Below are 22727 nucleotides of genomic sequence, written 5' to 3' on the forward strand. Positions count from 1 at the left end.
AAAGAATATGTCAGAATACCACGTTTTAAGGAAAACCAGGATCCTGCGAAATTCACTTGTTTTTTATTAAACAACACGTTGTAACTCGAAAAGCTTTGGTGTTGCATGTATGTCTAAGCGTGTAGACTCAAAAGAGAATGCACCGGAGAGTTTTCTCTCGAATGAATATGTAAGAATACCACGTTATAAGGAAATACAGTGTTGCAGAGTAAAGACAAATACGTATGTATTAGAAATACTTAACTTTACGAGAAGAAATAACGCATCCTGCAAAATTATCTTGTTTTTCCTAAACAACACGTTGTAAAACGAAAAGATTTGGTGTTGCGTGTATGTCTCAGCTTGTAGCCTCAAAAGAAAACGCCCAGGAGAGTTTTCTCTCAAAAAAAAAAAAAAAAAAATGTCAGAATACCACGTCTTAAGGAAATTCCGCATCGCGCGAAATTATGTTGTTTTTCTGAAACAACAGTTTTAACACGAAAAGCTTTGGGGTTGAGTGTATGTCTAAGTGTGTAGCCTCAAAAGATAATGCACAGGAGAGTTTTCTCTAGAAAGAATATGTAAGAATACCACATTACAAGGAAATACAGTGTTGCAGAGTAAAGACAAATACGTACATATTAGAAATACTTAAACTTTACCAGAAGAAATAACGCATAGTACAAAATTATCTTGTATTTCCTAAGAAACATGATGTAACTCGAAAAGATTTGGTGTTGCGTGTATGTCTCAGAGTGCAGCCTCAAAAGAGAACACACAGGAGAGTTTTCTCTCGAATGAATATGTAAGAATACCACGTCAGTGCTCGCTTCGGCAGCACATATACTAAAATTGGAACGATACAGAGAAGATTAGCATGGCCCCTGCGCAAGGATGACACGCAAATTCGTGAAGCGTTCCATATTTTTATCAACAACAGAATACAAGAGATAGAAGAAAGAATCTCAGATGCTGAAGATTCCATAGAAACGATGGACTCAACAGTTAAAGAAAATGCAAAATGCAAAAAGCTTGTAACCCAAAATATCCAGGAAATCCAGGACACAATGAGAAGACCAAACCTAAGGATTATAGGCATAGATGAGAGTGAAGATTTACAACTTAAAGGGCCAGCAAATATCTTCAATAAAATTATGGAAGAAAACTTCCCTAACCTAAAGAGAGAGATGCCCATGAATATACAAGAAGCCTACAGAACTCCAAACAGACTGGACTAGAACAGAAATACTTCCCGTCACATAATAATCAAAACACCAAATGTTCTAAATAAAGAAAGAATACTAAAGGCAGTAAGAGAAAAAGGCCAAGTAACATATAAAGGAAGACCTATCAGAATCACAGCAGACTTTTCACCTGAGACTATGAAGGCTAGAAGGTCCTGGGCAGATCTCATGCAGACTCTAAGAGAACCCAAATGCCAACCAAAACTACTATATCCAGCAAAACTCTCAATCACCATAGATGGAGAAACTAAGATATTTCATGACAAAACCAAGTTTACCCAATATCTATCCACAAACCCGGCCCTAAAAAGGATAATAGGAGGACAACACCAATACAAGGAGGGAAACTTCACCCTGGAAAAAGCAAGATAGTAACCTTTCATTAAACCCAAAAGAAGTTAAGCATTCAAATTTTAAAAATAACGTCAAAAATGATAGGAAATAACAATAACCATTCCTTAATATCTCTTAACATCAATGGACTTAATGCCCCAATAAAAAGACACAGACTAACTGAATGGATACGTAAACAGGACCCTACATTTTGCTGCTTACAGGAAACACACCTCAGGGTCAAGACAAACACTACCTTAGAGTAAAAGGCTGGAAGACAATTTTACAAGCAAATGGTCTCAGGAAACAAGCTGGAGTAGCCATTTTAATATCAGATAAAATTGACTTTCAACCCAAAGTCATCAAAAGAGACCCTGAGGGACACTTCTTGCTGGTCAAAGGAAAAATACAAAAAGAAGAACTGTCAATCCTGAACATCTATGCCCCAAATGCAAGGGCACCCTCTTTCGTAAAAGAAACTTTATTAAAACTAAAAGCACACATTGCACCTAACACAATAATTGTGGGTGACTTCAACACTGCACTTTCCTCAATGGACCGATCAGGAAAACAGAAACTAAACAGGGACACAATGAAACTAATTGAAGCTTTGGACCAATTAGATTTAACAGATATATATATAGAACATTCTATCCTAAAACAAAAGAATATACCTTTTTCTCAGCACCTCATGGTACCTTCTCCAAAATCGACCATATAATTGGTCACAAGACAGACCTCAACAAATATAAGAAGATCGAACTAATCCCATGCCTCCTATCTGATCACTATGGAGTAAAAGTGGTCTTCAATAGCAACAGAAACAACAGAAAGCCCACATACACGTGGAAACTGAACAATACTCTACTCAATGATACCTTGGTCAAGGAAGAAATAAAGAAAGAAATTAAAGACCTTTTAGAACACAATGAAAATGAAAACACAACATACCCAAATCTATGGGACACAATGAAAGCAGTGCTAAGAGGAAAACTCATAGCCCTGAGTGCCTCCAAAAAGAAAATGGAAAGAGCATACATTACCAGCTTAATGACACACCTGAAAGCCCTGGAACAAAAAGAAGCTATTTCGCCCAGGAGGAGTAGAAGGCAGGAAATCATCAAACTCAGGGCCGAAATCAATCAAGTAGAAACAAAGAGAACCATACAAAAAATCAACAATACCAGGAGCTGGTTCTTTGAGAAAATCAACAAGATAGATAAACCCTTAGCCAGAATGACCAAAGGGCACAGAGAAAGTATCCAAATTAACAAACTTAGAAATGAAAAGGGAGATATAACAACGGAAACTGAGGAAATCCAAAAAATCATCAGATCCTACTACAAGAGCCTATACTCAACACAACTGGAGAATCTGGAGGAAATGGACAATTTCCTTGACAGATACCAAATACCAAAATTAAATCAGGACCAACTAGACCATCTAAACAGTCCCATAATGCCTAAAGAAATAGAAGGAGTCATAGAAAGTCTTCCAACCAAAAAAAGCACAGGACCAGATGGCTTCAGTGCAGAATTCTACCAGACCTTCAAAGAAGAGTTAACACCAATACTCCTCAAACTATTCCACAAAATAGAAACAGAAGGAACACTACCCAATTCCTTCTACGAAGCCACAATTACGCTGATACCAAAGCCACACAAAGATCCAACAAAGAAAGAGAACTTCAGACCAATTTCCCTTATGAACATCGATGCAAAAATACTCAATAAAATTCTTGCCAACCGAATCAAAGAACACATCAAAACGATCATCCACCCTGATCAAGTAGGCTTTATCCCGGGAATGCAGGGTTGGTTCAATATACGGAAATCCATCAATACAATCCACTACATAAACAAACTCAAAGAACAAAACCACATGGTCATTTCATTGGATGCTGAAAAAGCATTTGACAAAATTCAGCATCCCTTCATGCTTAAAGTCTTGGAGAGAACAGGAATTCAAGGCCCATACCTAAACATAGTAAAAGCAATATACAGCAAACCGGTAGCCAGCATCAAACTAAATGGAGAGAAACTTGAAGCAATCCCACTGAAATCAGGGACCAGACAAGGCTGCCCCCTTTCTCCTTATCTTTTCAATATTGTACTTGAGGTACTAGCTCGGGCAATTCGACAACATAAGGAGGTCAAAGGGATACAAATTGGAAAGGAAGAAGTCAAACTATCATTATTTGCAGACGACATGATCGTCTACCTAAGTGACCCAAAGAACTCCACTAGAGAGCTCCTACAGCTGATAAACAACTTCAGCAAAGTGGCAGGTTATAAAGTCAACTCAAGCAAATCAGTGGCCTTCCTATACTCAAAGGATAAGCAGGCTGAGAAAGAAATTAGGGAAATGACCCCCTTCACAATAGCCACAAACAGTATAAAGTATCTTGGGGTGACTCTTACCAAACATGTGAAAGATCTGTATGACAAGAACTTCAAGACTCTGAAGAAGGAAATGGAAGAAGACCTCAAAAAATGGGAAAACCTCCCATGCTCATGGATCGGTAGAATCAATATAGTTAAAATGGCCATTTTGCCTAAAGCACTATACAGATTCAATGCAATACCCATCAAAATCCCAACTCAATTCTTCACAGAGTTAGAAAGAGCAATTATCAAATTCATCTGGAACAACAAAAAACCCAGGATAGCTAAAACTATTCTCAGCAACAAAAGGAAATCTGGGGGAATCAGTATCCCTGACCTCAAGCAATACTACAGAGCAATAGTGCTAAAAACTGCATGGTATTGGTACAGTGACAGGCAGGAGGATCAATGGAACAGGATTGAAGATCCAGAAATGAACCCACACACCTATGGCCACTTGATCCTCGACAAAGAGGCTGAAAACATCCAATGGAAAAAAGATAGCCTTTTCAACAAATGGTGCTGGTTCAACTGGAGGTCAGCATGCAGAAGAATGCGAATTGATCCATCCTTGTCTCCTTGTACTAAGCTCAAATCCAAATGGATCAAGGACCTCCACATAAAGCCAGACACTCTGAAGCTAATAGAAAAAAAACTGGGGAAGACCCTTGAGGACATCGGTACAGGGAGAAAGTTTCTGAACAGAACACCAATAGCGTATGCTCTAAGAGCAAGAATTGACAAATGGGACCTCATAAAATTACAAAGTTTCTGTAAGGCAAAGGACACCATCAAGAGGACAGATCGGCAACCAACAAATTAGGAAAAGATCTTCACCAATCCTACATCAGACAGAGGGCTAATATCCAATATATATAAAGAACTCAAGAAGTTAGACTCCAGAAAACCAAACAACCCTATTAAAAAATGGGGTACAGAGTTAAACAAAGAATTCTCACCTAAAGAACTTCGGATGGCGGAGAAGCATCTTAAAAAATGCTCAACTTCATTAGTCATTAGGGAAATGCAAATCAAAACAACCCTAAGATTTCATCTTACACCAGTCAGAATGGCTAAGATTAAAAATTCAGGAGACAGCAGGTGTTGGAGAGGGTGTGGAGAAAGAGGAACACTCCTCCACTGCTGGTGGGGTTGCAAATTGGTACAACCACTCTGGAAATCAGTCTGGCGGTTCCTCCGAAAACTGGGCACCTTACTTCCAGAAGATCCTGCTATACCACTCCTGGGCATATACCCAGAAGACTCCCCACCATGTAATAAGGATACATGTTCTACCATGTTCATAGCAGCCCTATTTGTAATTGCCAGATGCTGGAAAGAACCCAGGTATCCCTCAACAGAAGAGTGGATGCAAAAAATGTGGTATATCTACACAATGGAGTACTATTCAGCCATTAGAAACAATGAATTCATGAAATTCTTAGGCAAATGGATGGAGCTAGAGAATATCATACTAAGTGAGGTAACCCAGACTCAAAAGGTGAATCATGGTATGCACTCACTAATAAGTGGATATTAACCTAGAAAACTGGAATACCCAAAACATAATCCACACATCAAATGAGGTACAAGAAGAAAGGAGGAGTGGCCCCTGGTTCTGGAAAGACTCAGTGAAACAGTATTCAGCAAAACCAGAACGGGGAAGTGGGAAGGGGTGGGTGGGAGGACAGGGGAAGAGAAGGGGGCTTGCGGGACTTTCGGGGAGTGGGGGGGCTAGAAGAGGGGAAATCATTTGAAATGTAAATAAATTATATCGAATAATAAAAAAAAAGAAAAAAAAAGAAACTAAAAAAAAAAAAAAAAGAATACCACGTTATAAGGAAATACAGTGTTGCAGAGTAAAGACAAATACGTTCGTATTAAAAATACTTAAACTTTATAAGAAGAAATAACGCATCGTACAAAATTGTCTTGCATTTCCTAAACAACACGTTGTAACTCGAAAAGATTTGGTGTAGCGTGTATGTCTAAGCATGCAGCCTCAAAAGAGAACGCACAGGAGAGTTTTCTCTCGAAAGAATATGTAAGAATACCACGTTATAAGGAAATACAGTGTTGCAGAGTAAAGACAAATACGTACGTATTATAAATACTTAAACTTTATGAAAAGAAATAACGCATCGTAAAAAATTATCTTGTATTTCCTAAACAACACGATGTAACTCGAAAAGATTTGGTGTTACATGTATGTCTAAACGTGTAGCATCAAAAGAGAACCCACTGGAGAATTTTCTCTCAAAAATATATGTCAGAATACTTCGTTTTAAGGAAAACCCGCATCCAGCTAAATTATCTTGTTTTTTACTAAACAACACGTTGTAACTCGAAAAGCTTTGGTGTTGTGAGTTTTCTCTCAAATGAATATGGAAGAATACCACGTTATAAGGAAATACAGTGTTGCAGAGTAAAGACAAATACGTACATATTGGAAATACTTAACTTTACGAGAAGAAATAATGCATCGTGCAAAATTATCTTGTTTTTCTTAAACAACACGTTGTAACACGAAAAGCTTTGGTGTTGCGTGTATTTCTAAGCGTGTAGCCTCAAAAGAGAAAGCACAGGAGAGTTTTCTCTCAAAAGAATATGTAACAATACCACGTTATAAGGAAATACAGTGTTGCCGAGTAAAGACAAATACCTACGTATTGGAAACACTTAAACTTTACGAGAAGAAATAATGCATCGTACAAAAAAATTATCTTGTATTTCCTAAACAACACGTTGTAACTCGAAAAGCTTTGGTGATGCGTGTATGACTAAGCGTGTAGCCTCAAAAGAGAATGCACAGGAGAGTTTTCTCTCGAAAAGATATGTCAGAATACCAAGTTTTATGGAAATCCCGCATCGTGCGAAATAATCTTGTTTTTCCTAACCAACATGTTTTAACTCGAAAAGCTTTGGTGTTGCGTTTATGTCTAAGTGTGTAGCCTCAAAAGAGAACGCACAGGAGAGTTTTCTCACAAATGGATATGTAAGAATACCACGTTATAAGGAAATACAGTGCTGCAGAGTAAAGACAAATATGTACTTATTAAAAATACATAAACTTTATGATAAGAAACAACACATCATACAAAATTATCTTGTATTTCCTAAACAACACGTTGTAACTCGAAAAGATTTGGTGTTGCGTGTATGTCTAAGCGTGCAGCCTCAAAAGAGAACGCACAGGAGAGTTTTCTCTCGAAAGAATATGTCAGAATACCACGTTAAAAGGAAATACAGTGTTGCAGAGTAAAGACAAATGCATTCATATTGGAAATACTTAACGAGAAGAAATAACGCATCGTGCAAAATTATCTTGTTTTTCCTAAACAAAACTTTGTAACTCGAAAAGATTTTGTGTTGCGTGTATATCTAAGCTTGTAGCCTCAAAAGAGAACGCACAGGAGAGTTTTCACTCGAAAAATATGTCAGAATACCATGTTTTAAGGAAATCCCGCATCGTGCGAAATTATATTGTTTTTCCGAAACAACACGTTTTAACTCGAAGAGCTTTGGTGTTGCGTACATGTCTAAGAGTGTAGCCTCAAAAGAGAAAGCACAGGAGAGTTTTCTCTCGAAAGAATATGGAAGAATGCCACGTCATAAGGAAATACAGTGTTGCAGAGTAAAGACAAATACGTACGTATTAGAAATACTTAAACTTTACGATAAGAAATAATGCATCGTACAAAATTATCTTGTATTTCCTAAACAACACGTAGTAACTCGAAAAGATTTGGTGTTGCGTGTATGTCTAAACGTGTAGCCTCAAAAGAGAACCCACAGGAGAATTTTTTCTCGGAAAAAATATGTCAGAATACCACGAATTAAGGAAATCCCGAATCGTGCGAAATTATCTTGCTTTTCCTAAACAACACATTGTAACTCGAAGAGCTTTGGTGTTGCGTGTATGTCTAAGCGTGTAGCCTCAAAAGAGAATGCACAGGAGAGTTTTCTCTCGAAAGAATATGTAAGATTACCACGTTATGAGAAAATAGAGTGTTGCAGAGTAAAGACAAATACGTACGTATTAGCAATACATAAACTTTACGAGAGGTAATAACGCATCGTACAAAATTATCTTGTTTTTCCTAAACAGCACGTTGTAACTCGAAACGATTTGGTGTTGGGTGTATGTCTAAACGTGTAGCCTCAAAAGAGAAACCACAGGAGATTTTTCTATCGAAAACATATGTCAGAATACCACGTTTTAAGGAAATCCCGCATCGTGAGAAGTTATCTTGTTTTCCGAAACAACACGTTGTAACTCGAAAAGCTTTGCTGATGCGTGTATGACTAAGCGTGTCGCCTCAAAAGAAAATGCACAGGAGAGTTTTCTCTCGAAAGAATATGTAAGAATACCACGTTATAAGGAAATACAGTGTTGCTGAGTAAAGACAATTACGTACGTATTACAAATACTTAAACTTTACGAGAAGAAATAACGCATCGTGCAAAATTATCTTGTATTTCCTAAACAACACGTTGTAACTCGAAAAGATTTGGTGTAGCGTGTATGTCTAAGCGTGCAGCCTCAAAAGAGAAAGCACAGGAGAGTTTTCTCTCGAAAGAATATGTAAGAATAACACGTTATAAGGAAATACAGTGTTGCAGAGTAAAGACTAATACGTACGTATTATAAATACTTAAACTTTATGAAAAGAAATAACGCATCGTAAAAAATTATCTTGTATTTCCTAAACAACACGATGTAACTCGTAAAGATTTGGTGTTACATGTATGTCTAAACGTGTAGCATCAAAAGAGAGCCCACTGGAGAATTTTCTCTCAAAAATATATGTCAGAATACCACGTTTTAAGGAAAACCCGCATCCTGCGAAATTATCTTGTTTTTTATTAATCAATACGTTGTAACACGAAAAGCTTTGGTGTTGCGTGTATGTCTAAGCGTGTAGCCTCAAAAGAGAACGCACGGGAGAGTTTTCTCTCAAATGAATATGTAAGTATACCACGTTATAAGGAAATACAGTGTTGCAGAGTAAAGACAAATACGTACATTTTGGAAATACTTAACTTTAGGAGAAGAAATAACGCATCGTGCAAAATTATCCTGTTTTTCTTAAACAACACGTTGTAACACCATAAGATTTGGTGTTGCGTGTATGTCTAAGCTTGTAGCCTCAAAAGAGAACCCACAGGAGAATTTTCTCTCGAAAAAATATATCAGAATACCACGTTTTAAGGAAATCCCGCATCGTGCGAAATTATCTTGTTTTTCCTAAACAACACGTTGTAACTCGAAAAGCTTTGGTGATGCGTGTATGACTAAGCGTGCAGCCTCAAAAAAGAATGCACAGGAGGGTTTTCTCTCGAAAAGATATGTCAGAATACCAAGTTTTATGGAAATCCCGCATCGTGCGAAATAATCTTGTTTTTCCTAACCAACATGTTTTAACTCGAAAAGCTTTGGTGTTGCGTTTATGTCTAAGTGTGTAGCCTCAAAAGAGAACGCACAGGAGAGTTTTCTCACAAATGGATATGTAAGAATACCACGTTATAAGGAAATACAGTGCTGCAGAGTAAAGACAAATATGTACTTATTAAAAATACATAAACTTTATGATAAGAAACAACACATCATACAAAATTATCTTGTATTTCCTAAACAACACGTTGTAACTCGAAAAGATTTGGTGTTGCGTGTATGTCTAAGCGTGCAGCCTCAAAAGAGAACGCACCGGAGAGTTTTCTCTCGAAAGAATATGTCAGAATACCACGTTAAAAGGAAATACAGTGTTGCAGAGTAAAGACAAATACATTCATATTGGAAATACTTAACGAGAAGAAATAACGCATCGTGCAAAATTATCTTGTTTTTCCTAAACAAAACTTTGTAACTCGAAAAGATTTTGTGTTGCGTGTATATCTAAGCTTGTAGCCTCAAAAGAGAACGCACAAGAGAGTTTTCACTCGAAAAATATGTCAGAATACCATGTTTTAAGGAAATCCCGCATCGTGCGAAATTATATTGTTTTTCCGAAACAACACGTTTTAACTCGAAGAGCTTTGGTGTTGCGTACATGTCTAAGAGTGTAGCCTCAAAAGAGAAAGCACAGGAGAGTTTTCTCTCGAAAGAATATGGAAGAATGCCACGTCATAAGGAAATACAGTGTTGCAGAGTAAAGACAAATACGTACGTATTAGAAATACTTAAACTTTACGATAAGAAATAATGCATCGTACAAAATTATCTTGTATTTCCTAAACAACACGTAGTAACTCGAAAAGATTTGGTGTTGCGTGTATGTCTAAACGTGTAGCCTCAAAAGAGAACCCACAGGAGAATTTTTTCTCGGAAAAAATATGTCAGAATACCACGAATTAAGGAAATCCCGAATCGTGCGAAATTATCTTGCTTTTCCTAAACAACACATTGTAACTCGAAGAGCTTTGGTGTTGCGTGTATGTCTAAGCGTGTAGCCTCAAAAGAGAATGCACAGGAGAGTTTTCTCTCGAAAGAATATGTAAGATTACCACGTTATGAGAAAATAGAGTGTTGCAGAGTAAAAACAAATACGTACGTATTAGCAATACATAAACTTTACGAGAGGGAATAACGCATCGTACAAAATTATCTTGTATTTCCTAAACAGCACGTTGTAACTCGAAACGATTTGGTGTTGCGTGTATGTCTAAACGTGTAGCCTCAAAAGAGAACCCAAAGGAGATATTTCTATCGAAAAAATATGTCAGAATACCACGTTTTAAGGAAATCCCGCATCGTGCGAAGTTATCTTGTTTTTCCTAAACAACACGTTGTAACTTGAAACGCTTTGGTGATGCGTGTATGACTAAGCGTGTAGCCTCAAAAGAGAACGCACAGGAGAGTTTTTCTCTCGAAAGAATATGTAAGAATACCACGTTATAAGGAAATACAGTGTTGCAGAGTAAAGACAAATACGTACGTATTAGAAATACTTAAACTTTACGAGAAGAAATAACGCATCGTACAAAATTATCTTGTATTTCCTATACAACACGTTGTAACTCGAAAGGATTTGGTGTTTAGTGTATATCTAAACGTGTCTAGCCTAAAAAGAGAACCCACAGGAGAATTTTCTCTTTAAAAAATATGTCAGAATACCAAGTATTAAGGAAATGCCGCATCGTGCGAAATTATCTTGTTTTTCCTAAACAACACGTTGTAACTCGAAAAGCTTTGGTGTTGCGTGTAGGTCTAAGCGTTCAGCATCAAAAGAGAATGCACAAGAGAGTTTTCTCTCGAAAGAATGTGTCAGAATAACACGTTTTAAGGAAATCCCGCATCGTGCGAAATTATCTTGTTTTTCCTAAACAACTTGTTGTAACTCGAAAAACTTTGATATTGCGTTTTTGTCTAAGCGCGCAGCCTCCAAAGAGAACGCACAGGAGAGTTTTCTTTCGAAAGAATATGTAAGAATACCACGTTATAAGGAAATACAGTGTTGCAGAGTAAAGACCCATACATACGTATTGGAAATACTTAAACTTTACGGGAAGAAATAATGCATCCTGCAAAATTATCTTGTTTTTCCTAAACAACACGGTGTAACTCGAAAAGCTTTGGAGTTGCGTGTATGTCTAAGCATGTAGCCTCAAAAGAGAATGCACAGGAGAGTTTTCTCTCGAAAGAATATGTATGAATACCATGTTATAAGGAAATACAGTTTTGCAGAGTAAAGACAAATACGTACGTATTAGAAATACTTGAACTTTACAAGAAGAAATAACGCATCGTACAAAATTATCTTGTATTTCCTAAACAACTCGTTGTAACTCGAAAGATGTGGTGTTGCCTGTATGTTTAAATGTGTAGCCTCAAAAGAAAACCCACAGGAGAATTTTCTCTCGAAAAAATATGTCAGAATACCACGTTTTAAGGAAATACCGCATTGTGCGAAATTATCTTGTTTTTCCTAAACAAATTGTTGTAACTCGAAAAGCTTTGGTGTTGCATTTTTGCCTAAGCGCGCAGCCTCCAAAGAGAACGCACAGGATAGTTTTCTCTTGAAAGAATATGTAAGAATACCACGTTATAAGTAAATACAGTGTTGCAGAGTAAAGACAAATACGTACGTATTAGAAATACTTAAATTTTTTGAGAAGAAATAAAGCATCGTGCAAAATTATCTTGTTTTTCCTAAACAACACGTGGTAACTCGAAAAGCTTTGGTGTTGCGTGTATGTCCAAGTGTGTAGCCTCAAAAGAGAATGCACAGGAGAGTTTTCTCTCGAAAGAATATGTAAGAATACCACATTATAAGGAAATACAGTGTTGCAGAGTAAAGACAAATACGTACGTATTAGAAATACTTAAATTTTATGAGAAGAATTAATGCATCATGCAAAATTATCTTGTTTTTCCTAAACAACACGTCGTAACACGAAAGGATTTGGTGTTGCGTGTATCACTAAGCGTGTAGCCTCAAAAGAAAACGCACAGGAGAGTTTTCTCTCAAAAAAATATGTCAGAATACCACGTTTTATGGAAATCCCGCATCGTGCGAAATTATCTAGTTTTTCATAAACAACATGTTTTACCTCGAAATGCTTTGGTGTTGAGGGTATGTCTAAGTGTGTAGCCTCAAAAGATAACGCACAGGAGAGTGTTCTCTCGAAAGAATATGTAAGAATACCACATTACAAGGAAATACAGTGTTGCAGAGTAAAGACAAATACGTACATATTAGAAACACTTAAACTTTACCAGAAGAAATAACGCTTCATACAAAATTATCTTGTATTTCCTAAAAAACATGTTGTAACTCGAAAAGATTTGGTGTTGCGTGTATGTCTAAGCGTGTAACCTCAAAATAGAACGCACAGGAGAGTTTTCTCTCGAATGAATATGTAAGAATACCGCATTATAATGAAATACAGTGTTGCAGAATAAAGACAAATACGTACGTATTAAAAATACTTAAACTTTATAAGAAGAAATAACGCATCGTACAAAATTATCTTGTATTTCCTAAACAACACGTGTAACTCGAAAAGATTTGGTGTAGCATGTATGTCTAAGCGTGCAGCCTCAAAAGAGAACGCACAGAAGATTTTTCTCTCGAAAGACTATGTAAGAATGCCATGTTATAAGGAAATACAGTGTTGTAGAGTAAAGAAAAATACGTACTTATTATAAAAACTTAAACTTTATGAGATGAAATAACGCATCGTAAAAAATTATCTTGTATTTCCTAAACAACATGATGTAACTCGAAAAGATTTGGTGTTGCGTGTATGTCTAAGCATGTAGCCTCAAAAGAGAACGCATGGGAGAGTTTTCTCTCGAAAGAATATCTAAGAATACCATGTTATAAGGAAATACAGTGTTGCAGAGTAAAGACAAATACGTACATATTAGAAATACTTAAACTTTACGAGAAGAAATAACGCATCGTACAAAATTATCTTGTATTTCCTAAACAACACGTTGTAACTCGAAAAGCTTTGGTGTTGCGTGTATGTCTAAGCATGTAGCCTCAAAAGAGAACGCACAGGAGAGTTTTCACTCGAAAAATATGTCAGAATACCATGTTTAAGGAAATGCCGCATCTTGCGAAATTATATTGTTTTTCCGAAACAACACGTTTTAACTCGAAGAGCTTTGGTGTTGCGTGCATGTCTAAGCGTGTAGCCTCAAAAGAGAAAGCACATGAGGGTTTTCTCTCGAACGAATATGGAAGAATACCACGTTATAAGGAAATACAGTGTTGCAGAATAAGACAAATACGTACTTATTAGAAATACTTAAACTTTATGAGAAGAAATTAAGCATCGTACAAAATTATCTTGCATTTCCTAAAAAACACGTTGTAACTCGAAAAGATTTGGTGTTGCGTGAATGTCTAAGCGAGTAGCCTCAAAGGAGAAGGCACAAGAGAGTTTTCTCTCGAAACAATATGTCAGAATACCACGTTTTAAGGAAATCCCTCATCGTGCGAAATTATCTTGTTTTTCCTAAACAACTTGTAACTCGAAAAGCTTTGGTGTTGCGTTTTTGTCTAAGCGCGCAGCCTCAAAAGAGAATGCACAGGAGAGTTTTCTCTTGAAAGAATATGTAAGAATACCACGTTATAAGGAAATACAGTGTTGCAGAGTAAAGACAAATACTTACGTATTAGAAATACTTAAACTTTTTGAGAAGAAATAAAGCATCGTGCAAAATTATCTTCTTTTTCCTAAACAACACATTGTAACTCTGTATGTCAGAGTTACAACACATTGTAACTCTGTATGTCAGAATACCACGTTTTAAGGAAATCCCTCATCGTGCGAAATTATCTTGTTTTTCCTAAACAACTTGTAACTCGAAAAGCTTTGGTGTTGCGTTTTTGTCTAAGCGCGCAGCCTCAAAAGAGAATGCACAGGAGAGTTTTCTCTTGAAAGAATATGTAAGAATACCACGTTATAAGGAAATACAGTGTTGCAGAGTAAAGACAAATACTTACGTATTAGAAATACTTAAACTTTTTGAGAAGAAATAAAGCATCGTGCAAAATTATCTTCTTTTTCCTAAACAACACATTGTAACTCTGTATGTCAGAGTTACAACACATTGTAACTCTGTATGTCAGAATACCACGTTTTAAGGAAATCCCTCATCGTGCGAAATTATCTTGTTTTTCCTAAACAACTTGTAACTCGAAAAGCTTTGGTGTTGCGTTTTTGTCTAAGCGCGCAGCCTCAAAAGAGAACGCACAGGAGAGTTTTCTCTTGAAAGAATATGTAAGAATACCACGTTATAAGGAAATACAGTGTTGCAGAGTAAAGACAAATACTTACGTATTAGAAATACTTAAACTTTTTGAGAAGAAATAAAACATCGTGCAAAATTATCTTGTTTTTCCTAAACAACACATTGTAACTCGAAAAGATTTGGTGGTGCGTGTATGTCTAAGCGAGTAGCCTGAAAAGAAAACGCACAGGAGAGTTTTCTCTTGAAAAAATATGTCAGAATACCACGTTTTTAGGAATTCCCGCATCGTGCGAAATTATCCTGTTTTTCCTAAACAACACGTTGTAACTCGAAAAGCTTTGGTGTTGCATGTATGTCTTAGCGTGCAGCCTCATAAGAGAATACACAGGAGAGTTTTCACTCGAAAGAATATGTAAGAATACCAAGTCGTAAGGAAATACAGTTTTGCAGATTAAAGACAAATACGTACGTATTGGAAATACTTAAACTTTACAAGAAGAAATAACACATCGTGCAAAATTATCTTGTTGTTCCTAAATAACACGTTGTAACTTGAAAGGATTTGGTGTTGCGTGTATGTCTAAGCTGGTAGCCTCAAAAGAGAATGCACAGGAGAGTTTTCTCTCGAAAAAATATGTCAGAATACCACGTTTTAAGAAGATCCCACATCATGCGAAATTATCTTGTTTTTCTTAATGAACACGTTGTAACTCGAAAAGCTTTGATGTTGCGTGTATGTCTAAATGTGTAGCCTCAAAAGAGAACGCACAGGAGAGTTTTCTCTCAAAAGAATATGTAAGAACACCACGTTATAAGGAAATACAGTGTTGCAGAGTAAAGACAAATACATACATATTAGAAATACTTAAACTTTACGAGAAGAAATAATGCATCGTACAAAATTATCTTGTATTTCCTAAACATCACGTTGTAACTCGAAAAGATTTGGTGTTGTGTGTATGTCTAAGCGTGTAGCCTCAAAAGAGAACGCACAGGACAGTTTTCTCTCGAAAAAATATGTCAGAATAGCACGATTTTAGGAAATCTCGCATCGTGCAAAATTATCTTGTTTTTCCTTAACAACACATTGTAACTCGAAAAGCTTTGGTGTTGCGTGTATGTCTAAGCGTGCAGCCTCAAAAGAGAACGCACAGGAGAGTTTTCTCTCGAAAGAATATGTAAGAATACCACGTTATAAGAAAATACCGTGTTGCAGATTAAAGACAAATAAGTACGTATTTGAAATACTTAAACATTACGAGAAGAAATAACGCATCGTGCAAAATTATCTTGTTTTTCCTAAATAACACGTGTTACTTATGTCAGAATACCACGTTTTAAGGAAATCCCGAATCGTGCGAAATTATCTTGTTTTTCCTAAACAACACGTTGTAACTCGAAAAGCTTTGGTGTTGCATGTATGTCTAAGCGTGTAGAGTCAAAAGAGAACTCACAGGAGAATTTTCTCTCAAAAGAATATGTAAGAATACCACGTTATAAGAAAATACCGTGTTGCAGATTAAAGACAAATACGTACGTATTTGAAATACTTAAACATTACGAGAAGAAATAACGCATCGTGCAAAATTATCTTGTTTTTCCTAAATAACACGTGTTACTTATGTCAGAATACCACGTTTTAAGGAAATCCCGAATCGTGCGAAATTATCTTGTTTTTCCTAAACAACACGTTGTAACTCGAAAAGCTTTGGTGTTGCATGTATGTCTAAGCGTGTAGACTCAAAAGAGAACTCACAGGAGAGTTTTCTCTCAAAAGAATATGTAAGAATACCACGTTATAAGGAAATAGAGTGTTGCAGAGTAAAGACAAATACGTACGTATTAGAAATACTTAAACTTTATGAGAATAAATAACGCATCGTAAAAAATTATCTTGTATTTCCTAAACACCACGATGTAACTCGAAAAGATTTGGTGTTACATGTATGTTTAAACGTGTAGCATCAAAAGAGAGCCCACTGGAGAATTTTCTCTTGAAAGAATATGTCAGAATACCACGTTTTAAGGAAAACCAGCATCCTGCGAAATTCACTTGTTTTTTATTAAACAACACGTTGTAACTCGAAAAGCTTTGGTGTTGCATGTATGTCTAAGCGTGTAGACTCAAAAGAGAATGCACAGGAGAGTTTTCTCTCGAATGAATATGTAAGAATACCACGTTATAAGGAAATACAGTGTTGCAGAGTAAAGACAAATACGTATGTATTAGAAATACTTAACTTTACGAGAAGAAATAACGCATCCTACAAAATTATCTTGTTTTTCCTAAACAACACGTTGTAAAACGAAAAGATTTGGTGTTGCGTGTATGTCTCAGCTTGTAGCCTCAAAAGAAAACGCCCAGGAGAGTTTTCTCTCAAAAAAAAAAAAATATGTCAGAATACCACGTCTTAAGGAAATTCCGCATCGCGCGAAATTATGTTGTTTTTCTGAAACAACAGTTTTAACACGAAAAGCTTTGGGGTTGAGTGTATGTCTAAGTGTGTAGCCTCAAAAGATAATGCACAGGAGAGTTTTCTCTAGAAAGAATATGTAAGAATACCACATTACAAGGAAATACAGTGTTGCAGAGTAAAGACAAATACGTACATATTAGAAATACTTAAACTTTACCAGAAGAAATAACGCATAGTACAAAATTATCTTGTATTTCCTAAGAAACATGATGTAACTCGAAAAGATTTGGTGTTGCGTGTATGTCTCAGAGTGCAGCCTCAAAAGAGAACACACAGGAGAGTTTTCTCTCGAATGAATATGTAAGAATACCACGTCAGTGCTCGCTTCGGCAGCACATATACTAAAATTGGAACGATACAGAGAAGATTAGCATGGCCCCTGCGCAAGGATGACACGCAAATTCGTGAAGCGTTCCATATTTTTATCAACAACAGAATACAAGAGATAGAAGAAAGAATCTCAGATGCTGAAGATTCCATAGAAACGATGGACTCAACAGTTAAAGAAAATGCAAAATGCAAAAAGCTTGTAACCCAAAATATCCAGGAAATCCAGGACACAATGAGAAGACCAAACCTAAGGATTATAGGCATAGATGAGAGTGAAGATTTACAACTTAAAGGGCCAGCAAATATCTTCAATAAAATTATGGAAGAAAACTTCCCTAACCTAAAGAGAGAGATGCCCATGAATATACAAGAAGCCTACAGAACTCCAAACAGACTGGACTAGAACAGAAATACTTCCCGTCACATAATAATCAAAACACCAAATGTTCTAAATAAAGAAAGAATACTAAAGGCAGTAAGAGAAAAAGGCCAAGTAACATATAAAGGAAGACCTATCAGAATCACAGCAGACTTTTCACCTGAGACTATGAAGGCTAGAAGGTCCTGGGCAGATCTCATGCAGACTCTAAGAGAACCCAAATGCCAACCAAAACTACTATATCCAGCAAAACTCTCAATCACCATAGATGGAGAAACTAAGATATTTCATGACAAAACCAAGTTTACCCAATATCTATCCACAAACCCGGCCCTAAAAAGGATAATAGGAGGACAACACCAATACAAGGAGGGAAACTTCACCCTGGAAAAAGCAAGATAGTAACCTTTCATCAAACCCAAAAGAAGTTAAGCATTCAAATTTTAAAAATAACGTCAAAAATGATAGGAAGTAACAATAACCATTCCTTAATATCTCTTAACATCAATGGACTTAATGCCCCAATAAAAAGACACAGACTAACTGAATGGATACGTAAACAGGACCCTACATTTTGCTGCTTACAGGAAACACACCTCAGGGTCAAAGACAAACACTACCTTAGAGTAAAAGGCTGGAAGACAATTTTACAAGGAAATGGTCTCAGGAAACAAGCTGGAGTAGCCATTTTAATATCAGATAAAATTGACTTTCAACCCAAAGTCATCAAAAGAGACCCTGAGGGACACTTCTTGCTGGTCAAAGGAAAAATACAAAAAGAAGAACTGTCAATCCTGAACATCTATGCCCCAAATGCAAGGGCACCCTCTTTCGTAAAAGAAACTTTATTAAAACTAAAAGCACACATTGCACCTAACACAATAATTGTGGGTGACTTCAACACTGCACTTTCCTCAATGGACCGATCAGGAAAACAGAAACTAAACAGGGACACAATGAAACTAATTGAAGCTTTGGACCAATTAGATTTAACAGATATATATAGAACATTCTATCCTAAAACAAAAGAATATACCTTTTTCTCAGCACCTCATGGTACCTTCTCCAAAATCGACCATATAATTGGTCACAAGACAGACCTCAACAAATATAAGAAGATCGAACTAATCCCATGCCTCCTATCTGATCACTATGGAGTAAAAGTGGTCTTCAATAGCAACAGAAACAACAGAAAGCCCACATACACGTGGAAACTGAACAATACTCTACTCAATGATACCTTGGTCAAGGAAGAAATAAAGAAAGAAATTAAAGACCTTTTAGAACACAATGAAAATGAAAACACAAATACCCAAATCTATGGGACACAATGAAAGCAGTGCTAAGAGGAAAACTCATAGCCCTGAGTGCCTCCAAAAAGAAAATGGAAAGAGCATACATTACCAGCTTAATGACACACCTGAAAGCCCTGGAACAAAAAGAAGCTATTTCGCCCAGGAGGAGTAGAAGGCAGGAAATCATCAAACTCAGGGCCGAAATCAATCAAGTAGAAACAAAGAGAACCATACAAAAAATCAACAATACCAGGAGCTGGTTCTTTGAGAAAATCAACAAGATAGATAAACCCTTAGCCAGAATGACCAAAGGGCACAGAGAAAGTATCCAAATTAACAAACTTAGAAATGAAAAGGGAGATATAACAACGGAAACTGAGGAAATCCAAAAAATCATCAGATCCTACTACAAGAGCCTATACTCAACACAACTGGAGAATCTGGAGGAAATGGACAATTTCCTTGACAGATACCAAATACCAAAATTAAATCAGGACCAACTAGACCATCTAAACAGTCCCATAATGCCTAAAGAAATAGAAGGAGTCATAGAAAGTCTTCCAACCAAAAAAAGCACAGGACCAGATGGCTTCAGTGCAGAATTCTACCAGACCTTCAAAGAAGAGTTAACACCAATACTCCTCAAACTATTCCACAAAATAGAAACAGAAGGAACACTACCCAATTCCTTCTACGAAGCCACAATTACGCTGATACCAAAGCCACACAAAGATCCAACAAAGAAAGAGAACTTCAGACCAATTTCCCTTATGAACATCGATGCAAAAATACTCAATAAAATTCTTGCCAACCGAATCAAAGAACACATCAAAACGATCATCCACCATGATCAAGTAGGCTTTATCCCGGGAATGCAGGGTTGGTTCAATATACGGAAATCCATCAATACAATCCACTACATAAACAAACTCAAAGAACAAAACCACATGGTCATTTCATTGGATGCTGAAAAAGCGTTTGACAAAATTCAGCATCCCTTCATGCTTAAAGTCTTGGAGAGAACAGGAATTCAAGGCCCATACCTAAACATAGTAAAAGCAATATACAGCAAACCGGTAGCCAGCATCAAACTAAATGGAGAGAAACTTGAAGCAATCCCACTGAAATCAGGGACCAGACAAGGCTGCCCCCTTTCTCCTTATCTTTTCAATATTGTACTTGAGGTACTAGCTCGGGCAATTCGACAACATAAGGAGGTCAAAGGGATACAAATTGGAAAGGAAGAAGTCAAACTATCATTATTTGCAGACGACATGATCGTCTACCTAAGTGACCCAAAGAACTCCACTAGAGAGCTCCTACAGCTGATAAACAACTTCAGCAAAGTGGCAGGTTATAAAGTCAACTCAAGCAAATCAGTGGCCTTCCTATACTCAAAGGATAAGCAGGCTGAGAAAGAAATTAGGGAAATGACCCCCTTCACAATAGCCACAAACAGTATAAAGTATCTTGGGGTGACTCTTACCAAACATGTGAAAGATCTGTATGACAAGAACTTCAAGACTCTGAAGAAGGAAATGGAAGAAGACCTCAAAAAATGGGAAAACCTCCCATGCTCATGGATCGGTAGAATCAATATAGTTAAAATGGCCATTTTGCCTAACGCACTATACAGATTCAATGCAATACCCATCAAAATCCCAACTCAATTCTTCACAGAGTTAGAAAGAGCAATTATCAAATTCATCTGGAACAACAAAAAAACCCAGGATAGCTAAAACTATTCTCAGCAACAAAAGGAAATCTGGGGGAATCAGTATCCCTGACCTCAAGCAATACTACAGAGCAATAGTGCTAAAAACTGCATGGTATTGGTACAGTGACAGGCAGGAGGATCAATGGAACAGGATTGAAGATCCAGAAATGAACCCACACACCTATGGCCACTTGATCCTCGACAAAGAGGCTGAAAACATCCAATGGAAAAAAGATAGCCTTTTCAACAAATGGTGCTGGTTCAACTGGAGGTCAGCATGCAGAAGAATGCGAATTGATCCATCCTTGTCTCCTTGTACTAAGCTCAAATCCAAATGGATCAAGGACCTCCACATAAAGCCAGACACTCTGAAGCTAATAGAAAAGAAACTGGGGAAGACCCTTGAGGACATCGGTACAGGGAGAAAGTTTCTGAACAGAACACCAATAGCGTATGCTCTAAGAGCAAGAATTGACAAATGGGACCTCATAAAATTACAAAGTTTCTGTAAGGCAAAGGACACCATCAAGAGGACAAATCGGCAACCAACAAATTGGGAAAAGATCTTCACCAATCCTACATCAGACAGAGGGCTAATATCCAATATATATAAAGAACTCAAGAAGTTAGACTCCAGAAAACCAAACAACCCTATTAAAAAATGGGGTACAGAGTTAAACAAAGAATTCTCACCTAAAGAACTTCGGATGGCGGAGAAGCATCTTAAAAAATGCTCAACTTCATTAGTCATTAGGGAAATGCAAATCAAAACAACCCTAAGATTTCATCTTACACCAGTCAGAATGGCTAAGATTAAAAATTCAGGAGACAGCAGGTGTTGGAGAGGGTGTGGAGAAAGAGGAACACTCCTCCACTGCTGGTGGGGTTGCAAATTGGTACAACCACTCTGGAAATCAGTCTGGCGGTTCCTCCGAAAACTGGGCACCTTACTTCCAGAAGATCCTGCTATACCACTCCTGGGCATATACCCAGAAGACTCCCCACCATGTAATAAGGATACATGTTCTACCATGTTCATAGCAGCCCTATTTGTAATTGCCAGATGCTGGAAAGAACCCAGGTATCCCTCAACAGAAGAGTGGATGCAAAAAATGTGGTATATCTACACAATGGAGTACTATTCAGCCATTAGAAACAATGAATTCATGAAATTCTTAGGCAAATGGATGGAGCTAGAGAATATCATACTAAGTGAGGTAACCCAGACTCAAAAGGTGAATCATGGTATGCACTCACTAATAAGTGGATATTAACCTAGAAAACTGGAATACCCAAAACATAATCCACACATCAAATGAGGTACAAGAAGAAAGGAGGAGTGGCCCCTGGTTCTGGAAAGACTCAGTGAAACAGTATTCAGCAAAACCAGAACGGGGAAGTGGGAAGGGGTGGGTGGGAGGACAGGGGAAGAGAAGGGGGCTTGCGGGACTTTCGGGGAGTGGGGGGGGCTAGAAGAGGGGAAATCATTTGAAATGTAAATAAATTATATCGAATAATAAAAAAAAAGAAAAAAAAAGAAACTAAAAAAAAAAAAAGAATACCACGTTATAAGGAAATACAGTGTTGCAGAGTAAAGACAAATACGTTCGTATTAAAAATACTTAAACTTTATAAGAAGAAATAACGCATCGTACAAAATTGTCTTGCATTTCCTAAACAAAACGTTGTAACTCGAAAAGATTTGGTGTAGCGTGTATGTCTAAGCATGCAGCCTCAAAAGAGAACGCACAGGAGAGTTTTCTCTCGAAAGAATATGTAAGAATACCACGTTATAAGGAAATACAGTGTTGCAGAGTAAAGACAAATACGTACGTATTAGAAATACTTAAACTTTATGAAAAGAAATAACGCATCATAAAAAAT

At 37.0% G+C, this 22727-nt stretch overlaps 2 non-coding genes across 2 annotated transcripts; both read left to right on the plus strand.

Annotated features, from left to right (window-relative positions):
- Nucleotides 1–801: 801 nt before the first annotated feature.
- Nucleotides 802–908, plus strand: LOC127676094 (U6 spliceosomal RNA). The gene has a single exon (XR_007975656.1). It is a non-coding gene; the product is annotated as a U6 spliceosomal RNA (small nuclear RNA).
- Nucleotides 909–17439: 16531 nt separating this feature from the next.
- Nucleotides 17440–17546, plus strand: LOC127676095 (U6 spliceosomal RNA). The gene has a single exon (XR_007975657.1). It is a non-coding gene; the product is annotated as a U6 spliceosomal RNA (small nuclear RNA).
- The last annotated feature ends 5181 nt before the right edge of the window (nt 17547–22727 follow it).

This window comes from Apodemus sylvaticus, unplaced genomic scaffold (assembly GCF_947179515.1).
Source record: "Apodemus sylvaticus unplaced genomic scaffold, mApoSyl1.1 scaffold_422, whole genome shotgun sequence".
Classification (NCBI taxonomy): Eukaryota; Metazoa; Chordata; class Mammalia; order Rodentia; family Muridae; genus Apodemus; species Apodemus sylvaticus.